A 10,779-nucleotide genomic window follows, 5' to 3' on the forward strand; every position below is an offset into this window, starting at 1 on the left:
GTTATAAGAGTTGATTGGAACCACTTGATGCATATAAATTCCTTGTCCCAAAATACTACCTTTAAGCCTATATAGGTCCAGGATCAAATATATGCTTAGCCATGCTTAAACCGGTAGAAGTCGGGTGATTTCCTGTCACCTGCGAGATATATGTGGATACCAAAGCACGGTTGGCTATATTTGCTATCGTGGAAAAGAACCATAGGGTAAAAGAAAATCAAGGCCAGGCAGAGTCTATGCGTAGGTTGACTCATGTGATTCTGTCTGTGCCGATTATGGACCGTACCGTTGTTGGCGCTGTTTGACAAGATTGAACGCATGCCTATCACTTAGCTGGCCAGATAACTCATTTCGATCACGAAGCCGAGTAGCTCAACTCAGGCCAGGCTCCGCTCTGTAAAAGTGCGCACTCTGGATGGTAGTAAGGATGTGCGGGGAGCCAGACTGAGCCCAAGGGCAGGCTGGGCCTGAACCTCCTGCATTTGGTTGTCCCTAATTGTGCGGCGCTGGGCGAACCTGCGAAATGTGTACTTGAGTTGTACCAAAGGTGACCTAAGGTGACCGTTGATCTGGTCTGCCTGGGTTTGTGTTAGGAATAAATTCCTAGCTAGTTGAAATCGATTTGAATCGCCGTCTCTCCTGGATAGTGAGAAACTTGGCTAGTACCAACATCATAGTAATTGTATTATGGAACATGATGGTTCGCATGAACATGGATTTACAATACCGGCTATGGTTACTAGTGTATGCTCTTAAAATGATATACCACATGTTTGGCACAGGATAGTCGCTAATTTAGAGATGGATAGTCATAATTAACTTGATAACAGAATTATAATTGTATAACTGAGTTAATCGCTTTTTATGAAAAATGTTGTTAAGTTATATCCACTTATACAACCTTGCATGATCCTTGGAGTCATTTTATTTCTGGTTTATGATGGGTAAGTCTAGCTGAGTACCTTCTCATACTCAGGATTTATTTCCCATTGTTGTAGATGGCACCGTGTATCATGGTTATTGCAAGAGTTGCTTCTATCCCGCTATGGATGAGGAGTAAGCCTTGGGCAGTCTTCTTTATTAATCCCTCTACATGCTTTTGTGGACTGTGATCGTATGTTCGCACTGTATCAAACTATGTTGGCAAATGCTACTTTCAAACTTAATTTGCTTCCTCTTTTATCTATTAAACTTGGTTTGTAATAACTTTGTTTCATACTCTGATGATGAAAATGTATCTGTGAACTTTATGTAATATGTGACTTGTATGTTGAATCATGTACGATCGTGGTTGTTGTAAATCATTTATCGAGACCCATTGTGGTACTCGACGGACTACCGGGTTTATATGGGTTCAAGTATGATAGTGCGACCGCTTACAGGCTACCATTGTACTTGTACTCTTATAAATTGGTCGGTTCTGTGACACAAACAGTGGTACTCGAGCCTCCCTAGTTTCCACCTCATTGTTGAAGCTCATCTTGTTCATGCGCAAAGGATGGTCCGACGGCAAAAAACGATGATGTCCCATGTAGCAGTGCTTTTTTTTTTTCCAAATCTCAACCACAAATAATCTATATCCTTGTGCCAGTATGGACACGCAAATTTGCCTTTTGTGCTCCAACCAGAAAGCATCGCATATGCAGGAAAGTCATTAATTGCCCAAAGCAGAATAGCATGTAGTTTAAAATTCTTCTTTATGTTGTCATCCCATGTATCAATTCCCTTTTCCCAAAGATCCTTCAGCTCATCAATGAGGGTCCTCAAATATACATCAATATTCATTCTAGGAGATTTTGGACCAGGAATCAACATCGACATAATCTAATAAGTCTGTTTCTCAAACAACCAAGGAGGCAAATTGTAAGGGATGAGGATAACAGGCCATGTGGTGTATGTAACATTTTGCATGCCAAAGGGGTTGAAGCCATCAGAAGCAAGACTCAGCCTAATATTATGAGCTTCCTTTACAAACCAACCATACTTGTTATCCACATGCTTCCATGCCTTCGAGTCAGTAGGGTGACGCATTTTGCCATCATCGACCAATTCTTCCTTATGCCATCGCATTTGTGATGATGTGCTCTCTGTCATATATAGTTTTTATAGCCGAGGAGTAAGAGGAAAGTACCGTAGGATTTTATGTGGGACACGCTTCTTGTTTGTTGTATCAGCATCACCATCCACAACGTCCTTGTGAGCACTATCGTCGGTCGTTTTCCACCTAGACTCGCCGCATTTGGGACATGTATCCATATTTGCATTTTCCTTCCAAAATAACACACAATCCTTCTCATAGGCGTGTATCTTTACATAGTCCAAGCCTAGATCTTGAACCACCCTTTGCACTTTCTCCATTGTGTCTGGGACACAATGGCCTTTAGGAAAAAACCTTGAGAACAGATTAAGTACCCCCTCCAATGTTCTGTTACCAATACCGTACAAGCACTTAACCTGTAAAAGTTCCACAATAAAAGAGACCTTAGTAGCATCATCACAACCTGGATACAATTTCTTTTCTGCCTCCTATAATAATTTGAAGAATATCTTCGCATGTTCATTCGGCTGTTCATTGTCATCAGTATCTCCGATCTCTCCATGTATAGAACCTCTGATTAGGGATCTAACCAAATTAGTGACACCACGGTCGTCATCACTCGGTGCGCCTTCTTCGTTGTCTACTCCAACTTCATGTGGTGCGGATTCGTTGTCTACTTCTACATCAACTGGTGGTGGTGCATCATTGTGTACTTCTACATCAGCTGCTGGTGCGTCTTTATTGTGCAATCCCACATCTGAACATTCCCCTTCCCTGATAAAGCTTTCATCAAACCCTCTATGAAGCAAATGAAGCTGAACTAGGGGCCACGGTCTGTATGCCATGCATACACATCTATGACATGGACACGCAGCAGTTCCACCTCTCGATGTGCCACCAAATGTGATGTCTAGAAAATTTCAGAGATTATCCTGCCACTCAATTGAAGAATGAGGCAAGTGCATCGAACTCCTATCATCACCTGACATTATTCTGCAATGACAAGATCACATCAAACAAAACCAAATTTATCTTAAGACAGTATAGCAGTAGGTGTCAGGCAAATGTCACACACTACGGTGGACGGGCGGAGGAGTCATCGAACGGGTGGAGGAGTCGGACGGGCACTGGATCGACAGCGATGCTCGGCACCAAAGGTCGCGAGAGGAGGCAGCGTTGATGATGCATGGGTTTCAACCGAACTAGAATAGGAGAAGAACTCTATGCCAACATGTGGGACCCACTGTCAGTCGCACATAAAAAATTGCATCCATGGGAAGGCTTCTTCGTGCTGCCCCTCCTGTGCATTGTGGGCTAGGCCGTTGATGAGTTTAGGCCCAGTCATGTTGGCGCTGGGCATGCTGGGAGCACTAGCCATTTTAGTACCACCTTGGATGCATATGGAGAGACACACCAACTTAAATAATTAGTCGCTGTTTGTTGTACCGAACTTCCAAATACTCAGTCTCTGAGCACCTAGCTCGGGTCACATCCTCTCGAGCAATTGCGCCTATCCATGGGCTACGCTGTTTGCACGGCCCATGTTGCTCTCGTGGCTGGCCCCTCTGGCACAGGCGTGCTATGTATGAGAATTTGTGATCCAAAGCCCAATTTTTTGGGTAATTTTTAGTTGGCAACAGGCGTTAAAAAAAGATCACCATGAACAAGTGGAGTGCACATGCTAGTAACACATTGAATAGAAGATCGATCTTCATTAACCACAAACATAGTTCCAGCACTACAAGTTGAGCCAACCAGCCATGGACACCATCAGGCAAAAGCAAAAGAAACGCAACAGCTACGCTAATTCACAGCTTGCATATATAGAGAGAATTAGTTTTTGATCCCCAGTCTCCTTTTGAACGCCACAATTTCGTGGCGTATCCTATAGTCCTCGCTGCAAAATAGGCTAACTTGTTCCTAGCCTGTAACCTTGCCGTAGGCGCCTCTAGCGCATGGGAAGTTGTCGTGAACTGGTGTTGGCGGAAGCGGATCACCATGACCGCGCCACATAACTCTGGTGACGAGGTACGTGGCCTCCTCGCAGCACACCCGACAGCCCATCGTTGCGCCTGCATTGGGAACCGGTGTGAGCAGCTGATGGACTCCTAGGTAAACACGGCGTCTCTTCATGGGGAACTAAAGGGCCGCGACCAATCGAAGGACCGGGTAAAACGACGGCTCTTCATGGGAACCATGCAACCAGCATGGCTGGGGAGTTGTAGGCACAAAGCAGGGACAGATAATCACTCAAAGAAATAAATTCCTTCAAACTTACCAAAATCAGGTGATAGCTCAATGGTTTGTCCACTGCTCTAGAACTTGTAGGCTTCGGTTCGGTTTAGGGATGCAACACATTTTTTTGCATTTTCTTTCAATTTATATTCCTTCATTTTTAATTTACAAGTTTTTAGTCCTATTTTTTGCCAATTTAGGTTTATACAATTCCAATATATATTTTCTTAAGTACTAACACAATGTGCATGAGTGGTTGCTATCACAAATACAAAGGTAAGTGTATATCACTAGCTTGGTTTATCACAAATACAAATACAAAGATAAGTGCATCTTGGTGTCACAAACCCAAACCTAGGTAAAGATGTCACGCTGCAAAAAGATGGTTTGTGCGATAAATGCTGTCCTTGAGGAGATCGATTACCAACTTGCACTGAAACATTGTCTTAGCTCCCACTTGAAATCACCTCAAGGCAAAGAAGGTGACATTGAACATGATACACCTATATGATATGCCATATATATGATATACATTTGATCAAACAAGATTCCAACTTGCCTATTCATAAGCCCCTGGTACCTTGGACACATTCGAAAAAGGTCTATTCATTGTAGAGTATGTAAATAGTAAAGCAAATGACAAAATGTTAATACAAGGGGTCAAGTAACACAATGCAAATAAAACCACGTGAAAGGAAAAAAGTTTCTGAGAAATTGGAAAAAAGAATCACCTGATTTGGACAACAAATGCAAAATCTAAACATGTTTAACGTTTTTACAATGAATCAAAATAAAAAAGATGAACACCATGAACTGAACTAGAACAGCATATGAACCCAACGCCGATAAGTGGGTCCCTCATGTCAGTGGCGCACCGGCCCAAAACTATGTATAATAGTGTTAACAAGCAAGAAGTGAAACAAAACAACCAGTAACTCAATGGTGTTTGCGACAGTGATATAAATGAATGTTCCAGGTTCAATCCTTGTTCTCCACCCTTTTTCCACTTATTTTTTTTTGTAATTTTTGCCAAAAATTGGCTTGGCGCCCGCATGCAGCCATTTATCGCCTAATACCCCACCCATTATGCGAACAAAACGAATCTTAACCTCCCCACTTCCTCATTATCCTCCCCACTTCCCCATTATCCTCCCCATCTCCTCCAATTCTTTCCTTTCCCTCCTCCAACTCAGTTCCCGATCTATAGCCACCGCCGTCGCTTGTCTTCGCCATTGTGTCGTCATTGGATGGGCGCCAGTGTAGGACAGCCCGCACCTAGAGGCCACCATGACGTGCCTCCCCACCACCGATGCTCAAGCCTCAAGGACTCCTGGACTTCCTCTTCGTCAGAGTTATGGCAACCCTAGGGCCACTGATCTATTCACTTTTCACTTATGAAAGAGTAATGCATGTACCTTTGTGTCTATGTAGTTAACTTGTTCAATGTAGCTAGACTACAGATTGCATAAATGGAGACTCAATCGACGTCACCTGCGTTCAACACGCCAACACCTGCTTCATTGTCCAGACCTAGGGTGATGATGTCGCTTTTTCAAACACCTTCATCCAGGACGGCGACACCTCCTGCCAATGAAGATGGAGGTGATGGCAGCCAATCACAAGAAAACCTCGGGCGTTCCATTTAGGACGATGACAGGTAACAACACAATGTCTGTCTGGATGCTACTGCAATGATTTAGAATTCAACAAATTACTTCAATAATAGTGAGATCCTTCAATAAACAGTAGTAAGATGCTTCAATAATATGAAGTACACATTATTGTTTGCCATTCTCAAATTGTTCCTTCTTTAAATATTGTTTAGGGTGTGCTTATGTTTTTCATTACATTTTGTGATAGCTCGGAACAAACATGGACTATTTCTTTCACTTGCAAGGGGGCACTGGGGGACAACAATTTGCTCAGTATACAATAGCCAGGGACGAGCTCACATTTGGTAACTTAATAACAATGAAATCAAATTTGGGGTATGGTACCAGGGACTACTTGTACTATAAGAGAAGTGGTAACTCTATAGCAACACTAAATGGGATCGAATATGATGTCGATGCAAATGCAATGATATCAAGTAATGTAGAGGAGAGGGAGGTCAGATTAGTATTGTCAAGGGATCAAATAACAAAGCAAATTAGTGGACATAACACCCATTAAAATTGCCAAAAACTGTGGCATCAAATAGTGAACATTCCATAGATGAGTCACTTGATGATTACAAGGTGTGGCTTAATAATATGCATAGACAGGGCCAAGGCATGGGTAAGTTATGTTGATGCCCTATTATGAATTATTATATTATATTATATTGCAATGGCCAAATCACTAATAGCAGCATGGCTTTCGTAGATTTTGAAGATATATACAGGGATGACACAATCAAGACTTACAAAGAATGGTTAAGGGTGCAAGGACAACTAGATCAAATTAGTAATATATACCTTCTTTTCCCAAAATGTCAACCAACTTATTATTAGTCCTTCGTATAGTTTACACTTGTGACCTATTGTCTATAGGTGCATATGACAACCCTATAAATCAGATAGATTTACTAAATTCAAGTCAAGATAGCAATCCAACACCACCTCTGAACCAGCCATCACATGCTCGGCATGGGAAAACACAGGGAGATAGTAAGTGATGCTTATTGTGATTTATTTTGATGTTCATTTCAGTTTTCCCTATGTAAATGATTTTGTTTAATCTCTTTCATTGTATATTGTTTCGATGGACAAGACTCCCAAAAGAGGAAGGCACGAGGTACTATGAAAGGATTGGCAGCCAGCCACAAGAGATCCAAGCAAGGCAGTCAGAAGCTTAAAGTCCAATTCTCTAGACTTGGAGGAGCTGTAGGTGAGAACGCACGCACATTTACTGATGAAATAGTAGTGTACATAAGGAAAAAAGCACCACTCATTGGGGTGAGAACATGGAAGGATATCCACCAAGATGTCAAAAATTCAATAGTATCTGATATGATGGTAAGTTTCTGGTTTGTTTTTGCTAGCATATATAGTTTTGTTACCAAATTATTTAAGAAGTGACCTAGAATTTATGTTTTATATGTTGAACAACCTAAGTGGGACATTGAGAATAATGAAGAAAATAGGAAAAAGATATGGACCATAGCTAATGAGCATTACAAAGGATGGCGAGCAACATTTAGTGCTATGTACAGGGCGTACACCACCTATGAGGAGAGAATGAGACATATGCCAGAAGAGTTGGACATTGTTGAATGGCACTATCTGGTTTTGTATTTTGGCACGACAAATTTTCAGGTTTGATGACCTTTACTTTATTCTTGCCATTTGCACTTGATGAAATAAAGGCTATGTTTCGGTACATCGCAATGTTTTTTTATAATCAACTCCTTGTGCAGAGGGTTAGTTGCAAGAATTCTCAGAATTAGGCAGAATGTAAAGGTACACCATTCGGGCAGGATCAAAGACTTTTTCTCAGTGTAGCTTTGAGAAGGTAATAACTTTAGAAGCACATGACCATGCTTCCTTATGTTTTGAAATATCACTAATTTATTACATTCTTGCCTAATTAGAGGGACCCAATAACTGGTGATGAGCCAAATGATTTAGAGCTTTTCATGATCACGCACAGTAAGAATGGGCAATGGACAAGCCAAGAATCTAGGGATGTCTATGTGAGTATATAACAGTTTGTTCAAACCTTATTAACTTGATGCAAAGTGACCACCTACAAAATCATTTTCAATTAACTACTTCAACTAGTCCTCCTTTGTTAGGATAATGCATGCAACAAAATTTTGGAGAGGGAAACAGATGGAGAAGCACTCATCATCTCAGACATGGAGCAAAATCAGATTTTCTAGTCAGCCTACCAGGAAACAAGAAACTACAAATCAACCAAGATCTATGCTAATGGATACTTGGCAAAATACCCAACTAGAAGGCAACTACTATCTGAGGATTACTAGTACCAAGTGCGTCAGGAATCAGCACTAGTCGAAGCATTTTCAAAGCTACAAGAGAGATTATAATCTCAAGAGGCTGAAAGGGAAGCCAAAAGGGAAGAACATAGGCGTCAGATGGAAGAAATGATGAAGGCAAGGGAGGCGGATAGAGAAGCTCTTAGGCAAGAGTTTATGGCAATGATGCAAGCAATACATGTACAAGCATCAATACAATAGGTAATAGTCAACTACAAACCAACATCATTTTCGTAGTTTCAAACTCCACTCATGATTTTTCTGACCAAAATTGAAATGCAGGCTAACAAAGATGGGGGACAAAATGCATAGGTTGCTGCTACAACAAACATAGATGAAGAAAATGTAAATACAAAATGTGAAGAAATATCACATCAGCACGTAGTTTTAGAACCTGAAGAGTGTTTAATGTTGTCATGTGATAGTCCTTAGTATTGAGGCATAATTTTCCCTCCATCTATTGATTTGCACGAAAACCAAGATAGCATCCCACCACAAACACAACTCGTAGCTACAATAGCGGTAGGTACAAGTAATGGTCGCACAACTAGAAATAGTGCTAGCGAATAAGACTCAAACTGGCCAAAACAAAGGAGGGGATACTGATAGTTAGTTTTACTACTACTAAAGTACTGAGGGATGTTGCGGCTAAGAAACGAGCATTATCCAAAAGGAATCAACAAGCTGGCAAAGCACAGGTGATTTTTGACTCCACTACCTGTGAATATTTCTGAATCAGATTTAGTTGGCTAGTTCCTGTTACTGTAAAGTGAAATGATACTTAGCTGAATACTAAGTTTCTGTTTGCTGAATATACCAATGTTAATGATTGTTTCAGGAGCAAGATAGAGTTTGAGTGGAGCGCACAACTGATGGACGGTCAATGTGAATCCAACCTTTGCTACAGTGCTACACATAGCTTATTACATTTTGAACTATTCAAAGTAGCTACTGTGCGTCAGATACCTTATGTGTTTCAGTTGTTGTGCGTGTGTTATCAACTAAGTTTGACATTGGATGTGGTTTCATTAATGAGTTGTACGAACAAAGCATATTTTGGATTAATGGATGTCTAAATGCTTCTTTCATCATATATTGTTCGGCATGCAATTATTGTTTGAATCAAACAAAGCATTGCAATATAGACTATCGACAAAATAATTTAGCGTTGCAATATATGATATAGCAACAAACAAACGGTGTTGCAAAAAACATCATACCAACGGAATAGTGGGCATTGCAATAGAGTCTCCAAACTGTAGCAACGCAACAGTTAGCGTGGCAATAGAGGGTCCAACAATAGCAACTAGTATTGATCATTGCAATAGAGAGGCAACCTCTAGCAACCAAACATTTACCATGGCAATAGATGGATGCACCTATAGCAACCACAATGTTTAGTGTTGCAATTAGAGAGGCCACCTCTAGCAACCAAATATTTATCGTGGCAACACACGGTTCCACCTATAGCAACCAGTATTGATCGTTGCAATAGGGAGGCTACCTCTAGCAACCAAATATTTATCGTGACAATAGACGGTTCCACCTATAGCAACCACCGAGATAGCGTGGCAATAGAGGGTCCATCTATTGCAATGCTATTGATGCATGGCAATAAGGTCTATTGCAACACCAAATATCATTGCTAGTGCACCTATTGCCACACTTTGAGTTTGTGGCAATAGGTATTTCTGGTGTTGCAATAGGGGAAAATCTATTGCAACACCAAAGAGAGTCATTGGGCAAACCTTTCCCCATGGTTACTATGGCAACGCCTGCCAACGAAAATTTTCCGTTGCAATTTTGTCTTTCGCAACCATTTTTGGTATATTGCAACCCTTTTAGGATGTTGCATTAGGGGTAAAACCTTGTAGTGTATAATGAGCGAGGATGCCATTAAGATGCAGAATCTGGGGAGGTTGACCGCCCCTAGGATTCACACGCAGAGCACCCATTGGTCATCATGATTGTGTGGTGTAGTGTGAAATCACACGCGAATGGACGCCGATAAGTCACGCTGTGGCCAGGGAGGCCAAGAAGCCCTTAGGCCCATGAACAAGGCAACCAAATGCGACCATGACCCTATGTCGTACCTAGGAAACCCTCTCTTGGGCCAGCCCTAAGAAGGGCTTGAGGCCACAAAGGGTTAGGGGCAGGGTGAGATAGGCCCTTGCGACTCTAATCGATGGTGTGGAGCCATTCAACCATCTCTCTCTCTGTGTGTTTGAGTCATCCACTTTGAAGTCACCTAGGTTGATCCCCTCTAGGGGAGGCATCTTGCCCTCTGATCGCTACGAAGGTGGTCGGAGACCGATTGGTTTGACGGCCGATGATTTATGGGACATCTCTTGACGAGGCAGAGCCGAACTCCACATCGATTGGGGAGGATATCAGGTCCCGCTCAGACTACCCATTGACCCCAATGAGGTGCACCACTCCGACCACGTGGTTATGGTGGACATGCCTCTCCCCATGTGGGGCAAAACCAAATTTGCCCATAAAAAGGCATCATGGCCCCATGGGCCAA

The 10,779-nt window shown here is 41.9% G+C and overlaps 1 pseudogene; it reads left to right on the top strand.

Moving 5' to 3' along the window:
• Positions 1–6,624: 6,624 nt before the first annotated feature.
• On the top strand, positions 6,625–8,303 carry LOC136458357 (uncharacterized; annotated as a pseudogene).
• Positions 8,304–10,779: the final 2,476 nt, after the last annotated feature.

The sequence above is a fragment of the Miscanthus floridulus genome, chromosome 1 (genome assembly GCF_019320115.1).
Source record: "Miscanthus floridulus cultivar M001 chromosome 1, ASM1932011v1, whole genome shotgun sequence".
NCBI lineage: Eukaryota > Viridiplantae > Streptophyta > Magnoliopsida > Poales > Poaceae > Miscanthus > Miscanthus floridulus.